This window comes from Anas acuta, chromosome 1, assembly GCF_963932015.1.
Source record: "Anas acuta chromosome 1, bAnaAcu1.1, whole genome shotgun sequence".
NCBI lineage: Eukaryota > Metazoa > Chordata > Aves > Anseriformes > Anatidae > Anas > Anas acuta.
Window position 1 is genome coordinate 57,875,590 of NC_088979.1, and position 17,657 is coordinate 57,893,246.

Consider the following 17,657-nt stretch of genomic DNA (forward strand, 5'->3'; position numbering starts at 1 on the left):
CTGGGCGCTCAAATATTATTCTTTAATTCACCTGTCCTCGCGGCACTAAGCATGGTGTATTTAAGACTTGTTAAAGCATGTTTATTTTTTGCTTGTTGTTTGTTTGTTTGTTTGTTTGTTTGTTTTTCCCAGTATGATTGTACCTTTTGAGAGTTAGATAACCAAAGATGTCATGGTTTTAAGTGGGATAAAGTTAATTTTCTTCATAGAGACTCACACAATGTTGTGTTTTGATATTTGATGAAAAAAAAACAGTGATAACATGTTGATGTTTGTAGTTCTTGCACAGCCAAGACTTACACAGAGCCAAGGACTTTACTGCTTCTTATGCTGTCCTGCCAGTGTGGAGGCTGGGGATGCACAAGAAGCTGAGAGAGGACACAGTCAGGACAGCTGACCCAGACTGACCAAAGAGATACTCCATACTGTATGGTGTTGTGCTGAACAATAAAAGCTGAGGTAAAGAATGAAGAAAGGGTGAGGGGGGTGGGGGGATTGTAATTCAGGGTCATGATGTTTGTCTTCCCAAGAAACCATTACATGTGATGAACCCCGCTTTCCTGAAAGTGGCTAAAAAACTGCCAGCTGATGGGAAGTAGCAAATTAATTCCTTGCTTTGCTTTTCTTGTGCATGCGGCTTTTGCTTTACTTAATCTGTGTTTATCTCAACCCATGAGTTCTCTCACTTTTACCTTTCTGATTCTCTCCCCCATCCCACCTGGGGAGAGTGAATGAGCAGCTGTATGGCCTGCTGGGGTTAAACCACAACAAAGAACGAACAGAATACTCTTGGTGGAGTATTGTTTTATGCTGATAAGACTTCAATAATGACAACAATACTGTTACTGACTATATATATATATAGGTGAAAACACAAACAAGTATATACTTTTATTTATAGGACATTTTTTTTCTCTGTACTTAAACAAACTTTCATAGACCATGATGTCTTGTCAGCAAATACCTGGCATGCTTAGAATTGATTCAGAAAACTTGTCTGGATTATAGCTGTCTGTAGCAACTTGTGTGGTTCAGGTGCATTGGTGAGGATACTACTTCAGTGATAAAGGTTTTCAATACGTTTACTTATGGCATTCTGGAGCATCACTGACATAGAGCAAAGCCCATGAAATTTGAGAATTTCCATAATTTCCAACATATTACAGTGGTCACTGAGATTCAAAATGATATGCTGGCATCTAACATCTTAAATTTCCATGGTGCGATAATATCTTTAAGATTCTTGTTAGGTTGTTATAAAAAGCATGTTTTTAAACACATAAAAGAGTGTAGAGGAATGCAGGCTGTTGAGGGAACCAAATAAGTACCTATCATAGCCCAACACAGGAGAGCCATCAGCCCACCAAAGGCTCTACCATGCACACAAATAAACATAGAATTGCACAACAGCAGACAGGGGAACACAGTAAACCCTCAGATATGACCCTCAACTTGGTCCCTCCTCAGACTGTCCCAGGAGAGCCTCCAGCCCCATGGATGAGGAGCTGTCCTGGTTTCAGTTAGAACAGAGGGAAAGGTATCCCTTCAAGGAAGAACTTTTATGTCTACCAGGCAAGTGGACCACTATGGAGAAGGGAATCCAGTACCTGAGGGAATTAGCTGTACGGGAAGTGATTTATGAGGATCCAGACCTCAGACAAACATCCAAAGATCCAGATGAAGTCAGGTGTACACGACCCATGTGGCGGAAGTTTGTACGGAGTGCACCATCATCATATGCCAGCTCATTGGCAATAATGGCCTGGAAAGAGGATGAGGAACCCACAGTGGATGAAGCGGCTAAACAACTCCGGCAGTACGAAGAAAGTCTCTCCTCTTCCTTACAGGCTGCGTCTCAGCTGTGGAGAAACTTTCTGAAAAGGTTCACCAACTTGAAGAGAATCTATCTTCCTCCCCACCTGAACCAACCAGTGTCCAACGGCCAAAAGAGAACACCTGGGAGAAACTTTCTGAAAAGTTTCACCAACTTGAAGAGAGATTATTCTCCTCTGTACCTGTACAAAGCAGTGTCTCAGCTATCAGGGGTAGGCGTTCATCCACACAAGGAAGACGATATGGTGGGTACTCACCCCATGCCACTCTGTGGTTTTACTTACGAGACCATGGAGAGGACATGAGAAAATGGGATGGAAAATCTACCGCAACCCTAGAGGCACGGGTATGTGAGTTGCAAAAGAAAACAATCAGGAAAAAAGGATTCTCTGAAAAGTTTGCTGCTCCAACTTCCAGCAGACAGTCCTTCAAACACAGAAACGAAGAAGATTCTGACCAGGATTAGGGGGGCCCTGCCTCCAGCCAGGGGGAGGAAAGGGACAATCGAGTTTATTGGACTGTGTGGATTCGATGGCCTGGCACGTCAGACGCACAGAAGTATAAGGCTTTAGTAGACACCGGTGCACAATGTACTATAATGCCATCGAGCTATAAAGGACCAGAGCCCATCTATATTTGTGGAGTGACAGGGGGATCTCAGCAGTTGACTGTATTGGAGGCTGAAGTGAGTCTGACTGGGAATGAGTGGGAAAAGCACCGCATTGTGACTGGCCCGGATGCTCCATGTATCCTTGGCATAGACTATCTTAGAAGAGGATATTGCAAGGACCCAAAAGGGTTCCGGTGGGCTTTTGGTATAGCTGCCTTAGAGACAGAGGGCATTAAACAATTATCTACCTTGCCTGGTCTCTCAGAGGACCCCTCTGTTGTGGGGTTGCTGAGGGTCGAAGAACAGCAAGTGCCAATCGCTACCACAACTGTGCACCGGCGGCAATATCGCACTAACCGAGACTCCCTGATTCCCATCCGTAAGCTAATTCGTCAATTGGAGAGCCAAGGAGTGATCAGCAAGACTCATTCACCTTTCAGTAGTCCCATATGGCCAGTTCAAAAGTCTAATGGTGAGTGGAGACTAACAGTGGACTATCGTGGCCTGAACGAAGTGACGCCACCACTGAGTGCTGCAGTGCCGGACATGCTGGAACTTCAGTACGAACTTGAGTCGAAGGCAGTCAAGTGGTACGCCACAATTGATATCACTAATGCATTTTTCTCCATCCCTCTAGCAGCAGAGTGCAGGCCACAATTTGCCTTCACTTGGAGGGGAGTCCAATATACTTGGAATCGGCTGCCCCAGCAGTGGAAACACAGCCCTACCATTTGCCATGGACTGATCCAGTCTGCGCTAGAGTAGGGGGAAGCTCCTGAACACCTGCAGTACATCGATGACATTATTGTGTGGGGTGACACAGCAGAGGAAGTTTTCGAGAAAGGGAAGAAAATAGTCCAAATCCTTCTGAAAGCCAGTTTTGCTATAAAACAAAATAAAGTCAAAGGACCTGCACGAGAGATCCAGTTTTTAGGAATAAAATGGCAAGATGGACGTTGTCAAATCCCAATGGATGTGATCAACAAAATAACAGCTATGTCTCCACCAACTAACAAAAAAGAAACACAGACTTTCGTAGGTGTTGTGGGGTTTTGGAGAATGCACATCCCAAATTACAATCTGATTGTAAACCCGCTCTACCAAGTAACCCGTAAGAAGAATGAGTTTGAATGGGGCCCTGAACAACGACAAGCCTTTGAACAAATCAAGCAGGAAATAGTCCATGCAGTAGCCCTTGGGCCAGTTCAAACAGGACCAGATGTAATGAATGTGCTCTACACTGCAGCCGGGGAGAACGGCCCCACCTGGAGCCTCTGGCAGAAAGAACCTGGGGAAACTCGAGGTCGGCCTCTGGGGTTTTGGAGTCGGGGATACAGAGGATCTGAGGCCCACTATACTCCAACTGAAAAGGAGATATTGGCAGCATATGAAGGAGTTCGATCTGCTTCGGAGGTGGTCGGTACTGAAGCACAGCTCCTCCTAGCACCCCGATTGCCAGTACTAGGCTGGATGTTCAAGGGAAGGGTCTCTTCTACGCATCATGCAACTGATGCTACATGGAGCAAGTGGGTTGCACTGATTACTCAGTGGGCCCCAGTAGCCCAGGAATATTGGAAGTGATCATGGACTGGCCAGAAGGCAAATACTTTGGGATATCATCAGAGGAGGAGGTAGGTCGTGCTGAAGAAGCCCCACTGTACAACCAGTTACCGGAGAATGAAAAGAAATATGCCCTGTTCACTGATGGGTCGTGTCTTATTGTGGGGAAGCATCGGAGATGGAAGGCTGCTGTATGGAGTCCTACGCGACGAGTTGCAGAAGCTGCTGAGGGAGAAGGTGAATCGAGTCAGTTTGCAGAAGTGAAAGCCATTCAACTGGCTTTAGACATTGCTGAACGAGAAAAATGGCCAGTTCTCTATCTCTACACCGATTCATGGATGGTAGCAAATGCCCTGTGGGGATGGTTACAGCAATGGAAGCAAAACAACTGGCAGCGTAGGGGCAAACCCATCTGGGCTGCTGCATTGTGGTAAGATATTGCTGCTCGGGTAGAGAACCTGGTTGTGAAAGTACGCCATGTAGATGCTCATGTGCCCAAGAATCGGGCTACTGAAGAACATCAAAACAACCAGCAGGTAGATCAGGCTGCTAAGATTGAAGTAGCTCAGGTGGACCTGGATTGGCAGCATAAAGGTGAATTATTTATAGCCCGATGGGCCCATGACACCTCAGGCCATCAAGGTAGAGATGCAACATACAGATGGGCTCGTGATCGAGGGGTGGACCTGACCATGGACGCTATAGCACAGGTTATTCATGACTGTGAAACATGTGCTGCAATCAAGCAAGCCAAACGGTCAAAGCCTCTTTGGTATGGAGGACGATGGCTGAAATATAAATATGGAGAGGCCTGGCAGATTGATTACATCACACTCCCTCAAACACGCAATGGCAAGCGCCACGTACTTATAATGGTGGAAGCAACCACCGGATGGCTGGAAACATATCCTGTGCCTCATGCCACCGCCTGGAACACTATCCTGGGCCTTGAAAAGCAAGTCCTATGGCGACATGGCACCCCAGAAAGAATAGAGCCAGACAATGGGACTCATTTCCGAAACAACCTTATAGACACTTGGGCCAAAGAACATGGTATTGAATGGGTGTATCACATCCCCTATCATGCACCAGCCTCCGGGAAAGTTGAACGATACAATGGACTGTTAAAGACTACATTGAAAGCAATGGGCGCTGGGACGTTCAAAAACTGAGATACGCATTTGGCAAAGGCCACCTGGTTAGTCAATACTAGGGGATCTGCCAACCGAGCTGGACCTGCCCAATGAAACCTGTTACATACTGTAGATGGGGATAAAGTTCCTGTAGTGCATGTAAGAAATATGCTGGGTAAAACAGTCTGGGCTACTCCTGCCTCAGGAAAAGGCAAACCTATTCGTGGAATTGTTTTCGCTCAGGGACCTGGATACACTTGGTGGGTGATGCAAAAGAACGGAGAGGTCTGGTGTGTACATCAGGGAGATTTAATACTGGGTGAGAATAGCCCATGAACTGAATTGTACCATGTTAATTACTATATAATACTGTATGTTACCACTACTATGACTACTATAGGTGACTAATTAGAATGTATGGAAAAGAGTGTAACCTGAGCATGACATAAATGGTATGGAATAAGGGGTGGATAGATGTCCTGGTTTCAGTTAGAACAGAATTAATTTTCTTCCTAGTAGCTGGTAGAATGCTGTGTTTTGGCTTAGGATGAGAAGAGTGCTGATAACACCCCGATGCTTTAATTGTTGCAGACCAGTGCTTATACTAAGCCAAGGACATCTCAGCCTTTTGCTCTGTCCTGCCAACGGGCAGGCTGGGGGTGCAATAAGAGCTGGGAGGGCACAGACCCTGGACAGGTGACCCAAACTAGCCAAAGGGGTATTCCATACCATCTGACGTCATGCTAAACAATGTATAGGGGTGGCTAGCCGGGGGGAGGGGGCCGGACTGCTCGGGGTTAGGCTGGGCATCAGTCAGCGAGTGGTGAGCAATTGCATTGTGCATCACTTGTTTGTACATATTGTTATTACTTTCCTATTATCACCATTGTATTATTATTATTGTTATATAATTGTTATATATATATATATTGTTATGTATATATACTGTATATACATAACAATATATTATATTGTTATGTATATATATTGTTATATATTGTTAATATTGTTATTATTATTTTGTTATTATTATTTTCCTGTCTTATTAAACTGTCTTTATCTCAACTCACGGGCTTCACTTTCCATTTCTCTCCCCCGTCCCAGAGAGGGAGGGGGGAGGGTGAGCGAACGGCTGTGTGGTGTTTAGCTGCCGGCCGGGTTAAACCACAACAGGAGCACACACAACAACATGAGTCAATGAGAGCAGCTCTCTGGAGCACATTTTGGATGGAGGTGTGTTATTGCCCACAGGGTATGGGATGTTTATAGAAAATATTTTGGGATTGGGCAAGACTTATTATAACATGTTTAAAGGATAAACCAAACATAAAGAAAGAGAGGGATCAAGGTGGTTTTGGAGGAACAGGTGTAGTGTTCCTACACTATGTGGAAATACATAAAAACATATGTAGAAATACCTAGAAAAGGAGATAAAAGACACGTTGCATGAAAACAGACTGTTGATCAGCACACTTGTCTAGCCATGCCCCGCACCTGATCAGTACAGTCTGTCCTGTCTTCTTATTAAACTCCTTTCATAACTATTTTCATGGTTGAGGGGACTTTGTTCTCTCTCTCTGTATCAGTTTGGTCCAGCAACTGGAGTGGGGCTGCACCCTTGGTAGCTCATATGTTTAGACGTCAGAAACTGTGGGGATGGGGAGCTGGGTGGATGGGGGATGGGACAGGGACCCATCTGCTGGGTAAACTGGGTGTCTAAGGCCAGCTACTAGAAGGATTTGCACTATACATGCCTATATATTTCTATTTACAGACCTTCACACTGATCAGCCACAGAGGGCAACAGGAGTTTTTGTGCTGTGTTTCTGTTCGGGGTTGATATGACTGAGTATGATAACTATATTTATGTGTATATACTGTATATAAATACATATATAGTATATGCACACTATATGTATGTGTTTGTGGCATGTTTATTGGGAATACTTTCTCAGACTGACTGCCTGTTGGGCCTGGGGGCATGCAGCTCCAGCAGCCTCACTTCTCATATTACTAGATTCAGCAACTCCGTAAGAAATGAGAGCTCATTTTTTTCAGATTTAAATTTAATTTTCTTAGAAGAACATATTATCTATAGGAAGAGCTTGTTCCCTTGGGCTTGAAAATGGTCATCAGCTCCTTAACCTAACAAATTACTGTTTGAAATTACTGTAGGGGTTTTTGTTGTTGTTTTTTGTTTTGTTTTGTTTTGTTTTGTTTGGGGGAATGGGGAGTGGAGTTGATTGAACAAACTACAAATTCTGACAAATGTATTCCATACTATTTGGAAATTTCAAGTTAACTGGTTTACATATAAGTAAATGTTTATACTAGCAATTATTGTGAGCTTTTCTTTTGAAGAAATATTTCTAGATTGTTTTGAACCTAATCTTCTCCTACAGTGAATTCTTACAGTCCCTGCTTTTGCCTTCTGGGGCTTGGACGATGTGGCTTCAGCTCCTTCTAGTGAAGGCTGAGATAAATATAATAATAATAATAATAATAATAATAATAATAATAATAATAATAATAATAATAATAATAATAATAATAATAATAATAATAATAATAATAATAATAAATCAGTGAGTACCTCAGCCTTTTCAATATTTTGGGTAATCATCAGGTCTCACGTTTCCTTCTGGAGAGGGCCCGTAATTTCCCCAGTCTTCCTTTTATCACCAATGTACCTAAAGAAGCCTTTCTTGTTACCCCTGACGTCCCTGGCCAAATTTATTTTTAAAAGGGATTTGGCTTTCCTAATGTGATCCATGGCTATTTGTACAATGTCTCTGTATCCCTCCCAGGCTATCTGTCTTTGCTTCCACCTTCTGTAGGCCTCCTTTTTCTGTGAGTTTGGCCAGGCCTCCTGGCATTTTTGTCCGACTTCCTCTTTGTTAGGATGAATCACTTCTGAGTTTGAAGGAGGTGATCCTTGAATATTTACCAGCTTCCTTGGGCCCTTCTTCCCTCAGGGCTTTGTCCCATGGCACTCTAACCTGAAAAGGAGATTTCTTCTGTAAAAAAAATAAATAAAATACAGTAGTTAGAGAAGGCATGGAGAAGAGCAACTAAACCAAACAAAAGAACAGAACAAATATTTTTTTAAGAAGAACTTGAAAATTCCAAGACTCAAAGCTTGAAAAGGAGAAGGACAAGGAGGCTTATTAATAAGATTTAGAAGCAAACAAACAAAGAAACAAACAAACAAAACCAGGAAAGCAATGGGTAAGATGAATACAGAACTGTTATTTCTAAGATCACACAATACTAGACATGGAGGGATCTCATTAGAATCATGAAACAGCTCAGGTTGGAAAAGACCTCAGAAGATCATCAGGTCCATCTTTCATGTAAATGGGGGCCTAGATGAAGTAATCTAGTATCCTATTCAGTTGAAACTTTTTGTTGAATCATTGATGGGTATTCTACCACATCATTAAGGAGGTTGTTCCAGTGCTTGATTGTTCTCACTGTAAAAACATTATTTCTTATATCGTGATGAAATCTCACCCCAGTGCATATTGTACCCATTACTCCTTGTCTTCTCCATTTGTCTGTTTGAGAAGGGAAAGCCACCATCCTCTTTGTAGCTATCCCCTAAGCACTGGAACACTGTGATAAGGTTGTTTGAACCTTCTCTATTCCAGGGTGAAAAGACCTAACTCCTTCAGTCTTTGTTCACAGGGCAAGTTCATCAACTTCTCAGTCATTTTCATGGCTCCCTTTTAGACCCTCTTCAGTCTGTCCAATTATTTATTTATTTATTTATTTTCATTGTGGAGACCAGAACTGGACAAACTGGACATGGTACATAGTACTTATTGAAGCAAGTATAATGTAAACAGATACAAAAGTACATAAAACACTAGGCAGTAAAATTCTGTAATTTATTGCTGTAGAATTTTGTGGGTATAGGCTATCTCAACAGGTTTTAAAGTGGAATAGAATAGATAGCAAGTACATAGACAGTTATTAAAGTGAATGCATGATGTACTTTATATCATCCCAAATTTAACTACTGTGGATAATAGAGTTTACAAGGGGAATGGACTGCAGTTCTGAAATGGGATTTCCCACTGTCATTGTTGGAAGAAGGACTAAGTGAGGATTGTTGCTCTGACCCCAAGAACATTTCTTACATTCTTATTTTTATGTATTTCTCTCAGGTTCAGGAGTCAATTTTCTTAAGTGTTATATAGATGCATTCTATAAATTTGTGCCTCAAGGTCCTCATTCTGCAGTTTTATACATGAAGATGGACTTTTTGGACTTAGTTAAGTTCTGTAGTTAAGAAAAAAAAAAAAAAAGTTATGGCCCAAGACCGTTAAAAGTTTCAGAAAAATAAAATGTTAATGAAAGAAATACCATCCAAAAAGGAATTATAGTTTATAGTGACAGTTAATCAACTTAGCATTAGCAGCATGAATAAAATATCAGAACAGGAAATATTGCTTAGAACTATAGTCTTAAAATATAACATTAAAAGCATTTAGGCATTTGCTAGGAAGTAGCCAGAAACTGTCAATAGATTTATTTTTAGAAGATTCTTTAAAATCAGTCAGTAGATTCTTCCAGTTTGGTCTCAGTGTTTAAAGAAGGATCTGCTGTTAGGCTAAGTAGTTTGAGGAAATTGTGTTTCCTTAGGGCATACAATAAAATCTTTTACTGTTCATCATTTCTATTTTAGACACCCTTCAGAAAAATAAGAATTTATAGTAAATATAACACTGTTAAAAGATAAATTTAAAAGATTGTTCTTCCTTGACCTTGGACAAAATCATGAATTTTTTTACAGAGAAAGACCTCCATCAATTAATAAAACTTATTAATTTGCAAAGAAGTTATAGAGAAAGTTATTGGGAAAAAACATTTCCTTCACAGTATGGCTTTGCTCATCCTATCACTTGTTCCCTTTTAATTTCAAAACAGGGTTAAGCAAAAAGTTCAGCTAGCTAGTATTAGGTAGGTTGTTTTTAGGCCAGGTATGAAGAAAAAAAAATCGAATATATCCACTTTCTACCCATAAAAATAAGACTAGAAAGACAAGTTTTGATGTTGTATATATAGTGATAAAATGCTTATAAGTCTGTCTGAAAATCACCCTCATGTTACCCATTTCTCTACAGAGGTATCATTTAAAGCAAATGAGAGCCAATAATATCATTTTAAAATAAATGCATAATTAGTATCTGCAAAAAATATAAATTTAGAAAACAGTTGTTCTCTGTGAGGCATTGATACCAAATGTAAAATTCTCTTAGCTCTTAGCATGGGAAACCATTTTTGTATCTGCAGCATAGTGCTTCTGATGCTATTGCTTTTTTACTATTAAAGCAAAATCTTTGGCAGTGTCTCCTGGTATAGAAGTCCTCTGGCTGGCTGTAAGACAATTTTTGAAACTATAAGGGATACTTTTAATCAGTGATGATTGCCAATTGTTCCCAGTATTCAGAGACTCTAAAATTAAGCACATAGATATTTTAAGTTGGATATTCTAGAAAGTCTCTCCTAACCTGAGACTAGTCTGGAAAACACAGGCATTGACAGCCTGCTGTGTGAGCAGAATCTAAATTAAATATTTAAAGATATTGTCTAGATCTGCAGGTGCAAAAATGGTATTTAAAATCAGTAACTGTCCCCAAAACCACTCTCAGAAAAAGTAGATGCCCAGTTTAAATAATCAGAACTAATAACTGTTACATCTGTAACTTCTGTGATTTCATGATTGCTGAAGTTTTGAATGCATCCATTTCTATGCAAATCCAATATGAATATGTCTGTTTATATGCAAATAAAACAGAATATGAAAATGGATTTTTTAAAAGATGATTCACTTTTTAAATATAACTCATAAAATACACTGTAATATCTTTGTTCTTTTCATGTAATTGCTATAATTTCTTTGAAAATTTCCATCCATCTTCTTTTGGATGCTGGGTATAGTTTAGATAATAAAATCTGTTAACACAAAATTAAGGCTACCATCAGAAGCATGCAAGCAAAATTTTTTTTTGCAAAAATATCAAAAGTTGTGAAAAATATAGGGATAAGAATTTCAGAGTTAGAGGAAAAATTTACATTTCAAAGCAAGAACATTTATGGTTAAGCTTCCTAAACTAACTAAACCCTTTCTCTTTAGACATCCCACTTTTATTCTTCTTTCTTTCTTTCTTCAAGACATATTATTCTTGGGTCTAAATTTCCTGAAAGAACCTTAAAAAGTCTAAAACTCAAGCACTGAGAGTTCACTTTTATAGATTAATGCTAAGTATGTGTCCCATGACATAAAGGCAGCTCTCTTGCCTTAGAAGTTTTCTCTGTATTCTGTGCATTGAGTCGGCATTTTTCATTGCTTGTTACATATTATTCTTAAAACAAAACAAAACAAACAAACAGTGCTCCTCAGGACTAAGTGGTAAAGTCCAATTTTTTCTCAGGTTAATATTCCTTTAAATGAAATGCAGCAATCTGAGCATGTTAACCCATGCTTAAGAACTTAGTTAGACTGGAGAGCAGCTCTTCTGTAGAGGAACTAGTTTTAATTCTCCAAAATAAAACCTGCCAGAGCAAGATGACTCAAAAAAAAAAAAAAAAAGTAAAAAGATGAGATTTTTCACACTTCAGTCATGTAAAAGAAAGTTCTGTAAGTCTAGAGCCCTTTTATACATGGTGAATCACCCCTGGAGAGTAAATGGTTCTGTAATATAGAAAGAACTGTGGCTGACAGACCAAATCAGTGAATTTCTGCTCAGTGAATTAAGTTCTAGCTTAGCCCAGAGCCTTGTTCATCCAAGTTCTGAATATAGCCAAGGACAGGCTATTGGCAATGCTCACAGTGGAAAATGCATTGCCTTTCCTCCAAGAACAGTGCATCTCCAAGAAATCCTGGCTTCATCTTTTCTGCACTCTCCCATGAAGTAGCTGAGGACAGAAGTAATGCATCTGTTTCCCATCCGCTTCCACAAGTGATCTAACCTAGCTTCCTCAGTCTCTATGGAGGAAATGCATCATATACTTAAGGCCCCACTAGCCACCTTGGTATAACCCCCCACAGGAATACTACTCATATTCACTGGAACATTATACCTGTTATTGCTGACCACAACACTGAGCTTATTACTCCAAATAGATTTCCAGTCTATGCAGTTTTCTTCTCACTCTCTGAAGAATGCTTTGAACTTAGGTCTTTCACTTCTTTGAAAATTGCTTTATGCACACATACTTTATTCATACACAACAGAATGTAATATACAGATTAAATAGATTAAGTATATCTATGAATAGATTTAATAAAATATATTTTAAAATAGTTATCATAACCTTCTCCTAGGGTAATGACCTATCTCTAACAGGCTTGTGACCTTTTTGATGTCCAAATCACTATGTATGTGAAATTATATCTTTCTTTTTGAGGTAAATGGTCTCATAAAATATATGTAAAAGTTTTAACTTAATGGAGTTTTAACTGTCTCTCACATCTTCAGGCATGTGTCTGCATGAAGGTTTTTAATTATACTAACTTAACATTGCTAACTGCAGTACCATTCAATCTCTATGGTAAAGAATGAACAATCTCTAGGTTAAAGCTGAAATAAAGACTTCATTGTTTTGATTATAAAACTGTAAAGTACTAAAACTCTGATGAAAACAGGTTGTTATCTTTTTTTTTATGGAAAAAAAAAAATGAAAGAAAATAACTTGACTCCCTTTTAAAAATAAAAACAATATTTTTTTTTTAAGGATTCCAGCTTCAAGTATATTTCTTAGTAGATGAGAAATATGACTTCTCCAATAACTTAGTTTCAAGTATCTATCTAATAATTTATCAGCAGGAACTAATGAACTCCCACACAGTGTACCATTTAATTTAGGTTAGGAAAACATACACTAAATTGAAAATCATCCATACAGTCTACATTCAAAGCACAAATGAAAACTTAAATATGGAGCTTCTATAGTACACAAACTCAATGAATAAACTACATATTTTAAATACTGTACTGATTATCATAAAGCTGACTGAGAAACATTGAAATTGCTTCTCCCTTACATCACAATACTCCATTTACTTTAATGTATTGTCTCAGTGCTGCATTGATATAAAGATGTTTGAAAATGGTGCCTGTAATCTACATTTTTGATCTGTTTAAAGAGCTGCTGGCTTCAGCAGAACATTAATGCAAATCTAATGTACCTGCTGATATGATTAGCTGAATCAAATGATGGCATTTAAGTAACACCTAAATAATCTTAATTAGGATCTTCAGCTCATCTTAGCACTTGGAACTCTACAGATGGATAGTCTTAATTATCAGCCTTTTGATTAGGATAACAGCTCTAATCAAGATGATGTGGTTCTGATAGACAGCGTATCAGTAAATTAATGACTGTTGTTAAGAGGAAAACATAAGTGAAAAACAAGAGCTGTCTGCTATCTGGAACATGCTAAAAGAATAAAGTCTACAATATGTGAAAAAAAAAAAAAATCTTTTGCAGGAAGAACATAAGTATTCACATTTGGTATGTGTGGAATCGAGCCAATAATAACGCCTACTCCTCGTTTTCCCCAGTCTACTCCCCCACACTAAATATACCTATATGAGTTCTCTCTTGCACAGTCACAAATCATGAGTAATGCAAATTAGTTTATAAACATTCCTTTTTGACGCCTTGTGATTTTATGAAAGTCCGATGGACACAGGGTATTTGAACCAATGCCAGTGAAAAGGTTCCGTATGTAGGTAAAAGTAAAAAATGGCTTGTTAGTGAGTGCTGTTCATTTGAAATGGAGGTTATAAATTTAAAAGTATTACTAGATCATAAGAAACACAAAACCATATATGAAAATGCAACACTTTCTTGAAGCCAAGCTACATGGTGTAACTTCCACTTCTGAGATGTTTCATCGTTCACCACCAGAAAATTAATGTAAATGTTGGACTAATTAGGATATCAAACTTTTATCCAATATCCGGTTATTGACACTATGAGTTAAGTGTTTAAAAATATATTAATTAATCCTAATGAAGGCAACCATATATTTTATTTATCTATATATCAGTAATTGTTTTTAGGAGCTATTTTGTATTAGTGAATAAAGGGGATTTAAATGCCAGCTCTTATGCCTAGTCTAGGTCATTGTACTGAATGATTTCTTACTTTGTTGTGAGATTAAGATCCATGGGGGCAAAAAAAAATAATAAATGTTTTCAACTTTAAAAGATTATCTTGGGCTTCTCTTTCTGATGCACTCCTATTTCCTTATTGAAATAAGCAAACATCACCACCATAGTTTGGAAAAACAAACAAGCAAACCAAAACAACTGCACACAGAGAAAAAGCAGAATCATCATATATATACCCCCCCTCCATATATCAGAGACTCAAGGTTTACCCTTGAAGCCCTCTATTTACATGAATTGCTGAAACATTCCTTACAGGGAGGAAATCAGTAAACTAAGAAAAATGACTGATTCAAATAAGCTCTATGACAGTAGTTTTTGTATGTACACTGACATATCAATGTATTCTTTGAGTATTTAAATAATTTGGTGTGAGGGAAGGGTAAGAGGTTTTCACTCATGTTTTATTTTCATAGAACATTGACAAATCCATCTTACCTCTACAAACACTTTGAATAGAAACTACATGTTGTACAGAGAGTGATCTACCTCCTGTAATCAAACTAATCTGGCATGCCATGACATTTAATGAGTTTATCTGATTAGGACTGTCTCCTGTCAAATGACCTGAGAAGTGCTGTGTTTAAAGACATGAAGAACGTTTTCAGGGACAAGTGACAGTTATAAATGTTTTGAAAGATAAAAAGGAAAAAAAAAAACCAGTACTGACACTAGCATCAGATGGCACTCTTCCTTAAATAATCCTTCGAGAAAATATTAATGAAGACTTAGCATGTTCTTGATCATATGACCTGACAACCACTGAGGTCACACAGAACTCACCTTGAAAATGGAGGATAGCAATCAGACTAAGCTAAGAATGTTTCAAGAACATAAACAGTGATGGATTCCTAGTGATTCAAGTGTTGCCTTCAGGGGGCAGTGACGACCTGGTTCAGGAACGGCACGGCGACCAACCCCAGGCCGCTTGGTCCATCGGCTCACAGACACCAATGTGGTGGATGGCAAATAGTGTTTATCGTCAAGTCACATGGTGTTATATAGCCAAGGCCCATAACGTCACTTCCGCTTGCTTACGTCACAGACCACGCGCTACTGTCCATCAAGGGAGGGGCTCCACCTTTCCGTCCAGCGCCACATCTTCTGGCCGCCAGACCCTAACTACCCACATTCAAGATTGACATTTTAAATAACCAAATGCTTGATATACTTATATAAAATATGAAATCAAAGAGTTCCCTTCAAACTGTATACATCTGATGAAATTAATTTAATTGAGATAAATTTATTTTGGGAAAAAAATAAAAAAATAAAAAGGATTTTATAGTTTAGATAATTTCATGCAGGTGTCTCTCCTCCCTCATAACCCTTCCCCATCTAGTCCACAAATCTTCCAGCTCAGGGGACTGGGTGCCCTGAGAACAATGGGCCTCACTAAAAAGGATTGAAGAGGGAAAAAAAAAAAATAAAAAGTACTTCAGCCTTCATCTTTCACCACTCACATAGAATTTAGCTTTGTTCTTTTAGAACATGGAAGAACAGAGGAGACAATTTGTAACAAAATATTTCCGCTTATTCTTATGTAAATATTTCTAAGTATATTGATAAATTATTTAAAATTAAGACATTATAATCTTGTGAACTGTATGGAGCATGCACATTCTTATGGGAGATAAGTTAGTAGTTTAAAGATACAAATATTTAGATCAGTTTAAGAAAATTTAAAAAAGTAAGAAAGTTAGAAATAGTTTTAATATGTTGAATAAACAGCAATGTGTAGTTTATTATATCAGCCACTAAATAGTATCTAAAGTGTCTAAGTATCTAAATCTATTTTATACATAGAACTATCTATTTTAAGTAATTGATTTTTAATAAACATTTGTATAGTGCTTGTTTTAATGTCAGTTAAATGCCTATTTGACAGTAAACAACAATTACCAATTTACATTTGTAAAGTAGGGCCCCGATCCTGTAAGTGTATCCACATAGATGTATTCTAGTACCAAACTGTCCCCAACAGGACACCACAGAAAACAGAAGAGAGATCATATAAGTCCAAAGGAAACAAAGAACGGTTTTGGTATTATGTTGTTGTTGTTGTTGTTATTATTGTTATTATTATTAGTAGTAATAATTATATTAGTATGATTATTTTATATATTAATATATTAACATATATTAACATAGTAACATATATTAATATATTAATATATTAATGATTTATCATATATATTATATATTATAATAACAATAATAAATTCTTATTCTTCTCCATCTTTTTCTTCTTCTTTTTTGTTTATTTTTATTTTTTATTTTTTTTCCTTGATATCTACCATACATTCTTGCCTGACATTCTTTATCCACTACCTGAGAACAAAAGCTGAAAAATCGTAGGTTGGCTCCTATGGCTTGAATACAAGCTATTACATGTACACCCACTGCCCTCCCCACCCACAAAATCTCTGTATGTTCACTGTTACATGAGTGAGGCTCAGTTCTCAGGTGACACTTTCTGAGTATTTTGTATATATTTATGCCTGCATTTTAGTGGTTACATTCACATCTAGGCCTGTAGATGTAGCCCTCCTTATAGAGCTGCTTCATGTTCATATTTGGTGTGCTTTTTATAAAGGACATACGTTTTCAGTTTCTGATGATATACAAATTTTTAAATAATGCTATTTTGAGACAAATTATTAGAGAGGGTCAAATGAAGAAGAAGAAGGTGAAGGAGAAGGAGAACGACAACAAGTAAGGGTAGCAAAATAACAAGACTCTGAATGAGAGCTGATTTTGAAATTGCTCATCCTTTGCCATGGTACTAATTGGTCTCTATCTAAGAATTTTCAATTAAATATTATATGTTTTTCTGCTGTAGGTTATTGTTATCAATTAGTCATAATAATGACATTTCTAAAGGAGAACTCATCAGTGTGAACACTGAGTAAAGTCATAAAACCAACCCTGCAAAAAATGCCTAAAATTATTCAGTGTTTCAAAAGATATACAAAAAGATATATATATTATATAATATGTAATATATATATCTTTTCATATAATACATATATTATATAATATATACATATATATAAATATAATAATAATATATTATATAATAATATATTATATAATATGTAATATATATATATTTTTTTCCTTAGGTTAGTTATATAACTGCTTGCAAGTCTTGTTGTTGCTGGCACAAATAACCCAATTCAAGATGTTTATGCTTTAAAGCTACCTTAGAAAGGTTAGCCGATGAAATTTTAATGCCATGCAAAACTAACAGAGAGGTGGGAATTCTTTAAAATTATGGAAATAATTTCTTGTTTATCTTTACTCTAGAAGACTACAGTATTTTCATTTATTTTC